The sequence below is a fragment of the Trichechus manatus genome, unplaced genomic scaffold (assembly GCF_000243295.1).
Source record: "Trichechus manatus latirostris isolate Lorelei unplaced genomic scaffold, TriManLat1.0 scaffold00111, whole genome shotgun sequence".
NCBI lineage: Eukaryota > Metazoa > Chordata > Mammalia > Sirenia > Trichechidae > Trichechus > Trichechus manatus.
This window is the reverse complement of record NW_004444047.1, coordinates 963708-966716: the sequence shown is the minus strand read 5'-3', so window position 1 is coordinate 966716 and position 3009 is coordinate 963708.

Genomic DNA, 3009 nt, shown 5'->3' with positions numbered 1-3009 from the left:
TGTGTGTGTGTACATACATGCATATACACAGGGTAGGCGTCCTGGCGGAGGAGGAGCATGTGTGTGTGTGTGTGTGTGTGTGTACATACATGCATATACACAAGGTAGGCGTCCTGGTGGAGGAGGAGCATGTGTGTGTGCACATACATGCATATACACAAGGTAGGCGTCCTGGTGGAAGAGGAGCATGTGTGTGTGTACATACATACAGTCACATAAATACAGGGCATGTGTCCTGGTGGAGGAATAGGGGGAGCCACTGGGGCCCAGATTAGGACTCAGAGCCCAAGCAGGTTAAGGAGGGCGTCCCAACCGAGGGTCAGCCTGGCGTGGGGGCCACAGCCCCCTGAGGAGGGTGAAGATGGTATCTGTGCAGGTGGAATTTCCAGCAGTGTGTGGAGGACACCGTGTGGGGTGGGGGAAGGGCAATCCAGTCTGGGCAATCAGAGCCAGGTGAGGAAGGAGCCCGCAAGGGGCAGCCTGGCATGGAGCGTCAGAGCCCAAGGAGGGCAAGGAGAGTCCACACCTGGGAACAACTCGGTGCAGCTGGACAGAGCCTGAGCAGGGTGAGGAGGGCATTCAGATGGAAGGCCAGTCCTGTGAGGTGACTCAGCCCAAGAGGCGAGGAGGGGTCCATGCTGGGGGCAGACTGGCCTGGGGAGTCTGGGCAGCAAAGGTTTCCTTGTGGGAGAGACGGTAGCAGCAAAGGGAGATGAATGTAAAGAGGGAGAAAACAAGAACAAACTGGGATTGGAGTGAAATTGGAGGGATCACCGTGAGCTCTAGGCTCTCCATCCGTGTTGCTGTTGTTGGGTGCCATCGAGTTGGTTCTGACTCACAGCAACCTTCTGTACAACAGAACGAAACACTGCCCAGTCCCGTGCCATCCTCAGAATCATTGCTATACTTGAGCCTGTTGTTGCAGCCGCTGTGTCAGTCCGTCTCATTGAGGGTCTTCCTCTTTTTCACTGACTCTCTACCAAGCATGACGTCCTTCTCAAGGACTGGTTCTTCCTGAGAACATGTCCAAAGTACATGAGAAAAGTCTCACCATCCTCGCTTCCAACGAGCATTCTGGCTGTATTTCTTCCAAGACAGATTTGTTCGTTCTTCTGGCAGTCCATGGTATGTTCAGTATTCTTTGCCAACACCATAATTTAAAGACGTCAATTCTTTGGTCTTCTTTATTCATTGTCCAGCTTTCACATGCATATGAGGTGATTGAAAACACCATAGCTTGGGTCAGGATCACTTTAGTCTTCAGGGTAACATTTTTGCTTTTTAACACTTTGAAGAGGTCTTTTAAAAGCAGCAGATTTGCCCGATGCAATATACGTCCTTTAATTTCTTGACTGCTGCTTCCATGGGCGTTGATTGTGGATCCAAGGAAAATGAAGTCCTTGACAGCTTCAGTATTTTCTCCGTTTATCACAATGTTGCTTATTGGTCCAGTTGTGAGGTTTTTTGTTTTCTTTATGTTGAGCTGTAATCCATACTGAAGGCTGCGGTCTTTGATCTTCATCAGTAAGTGCTTCAAGTCCTCTTCACTTTCAGCAAGCAAGGTTGTGTCATCTGCATAATGCAGGTTGTTAATGAGTCTTCTTCTAATCCTGATGCCCCGTTTTTCATATAGTCCAGCTTCTCGGATTATTTGCTCAGCATACAGATTGAATAGGTATGGTGAAAAGATACAACCTGACGCACACCTTTCCTGATTTTAACCACGCAGTGTCCCCTTGTTCTATTTGAATGACTACCTCTGGGTCTACGTACAGGTTCCTCATGAGCACGGTTAAGTGTTCTGGAATTCCCATTCTTTGCAATGTTATCCATAATTTGTTATGATCCACACAGTTGAATGCCTTTGCATAGTCAATAAAACACAGGTAAACATCTTTCTGGTGTTCTCTGCTTTCAGCCAAGATCCATCTGACATCAGCAATGATATCCCTTGTTCCATATCCTCTTCAAAATCCGGCTTGAATTTCTGGCAGTTCCCTGTCAATGTACTGCTGCAGCCACTTTTGAATGATCTTCAGCAAAATTTTACTTGCATGTGATATTAATGATATTGTTGGATAATTTCCGCATTTGGTTGGATCACCTTTCTTGGGAATAGGCATAAATAGAGATCTCTTCCAGTCAGTTGGCCAGGTAGCTGTCTTCCAAATTTCTTGGCAAAGATGAGTGAGCACATCCAGCACTGCATCTGCGAGTCTGTCAGTTTGTTGTACTGTGGGGGCTTGCGTGTTGCTGTGATGCTGGAAGCTATGCCACCGGTATTCAAATACCAGCAGGGTCACCCATGATGGACAGGTTTCAGGTGAGCTTCCAGACTAAGATAGACTAGGAATAAAGACCCGGCGGTCTACTTCCGAAAAGAACTAGCCAGTGAAAACATTATGAATAGCAGTGGAACATTGTCTGATATAGTGCTGAAAGATGAGCCCCCCAGGTTGGAAGGCACTCAAAAAACGACTGGGGAAGAGCTGCCTCCTCAAAGTGGAGTTGACCTTAATGACGTGAATGGAGTCAAGCTTTCGGGACCTTCATTTGTGGCACAACTCAGAATGAGAAGAAACAGCTACAAACATCCATTAATAATTGGAATGTGGAATGTATTAAGTATGAATCTAGGAAAATTGGAAATCATAAAAAAAAATGAAATGGAACACATAAACATTGATATCTTAGGCATTAGTGAGCTGAAATGGACTGGTATTGGCCATTTTGAATCAGACAATCATATGGTCTACTATGCTGGGAATGACAGCTTAAAGAGGAATGGCGTTGCATTCATCATCAAAAAGAACATTTTGTTGATGTGTTGTGAGATTGTTAACCATTGTCATAGGGCAACATTCGTAGTAACTGTTAAATGAGAAACTATTTTGTTCTCTAAGCCTTCATCTTAAGTGAGAAGAGCAGCACAATTGGAAGAGCGTAGTCAATGTCACTGAACTGTGCATGTAGAAATTTTTGAAATGGTGTATCTTTGGCTATGTGTAT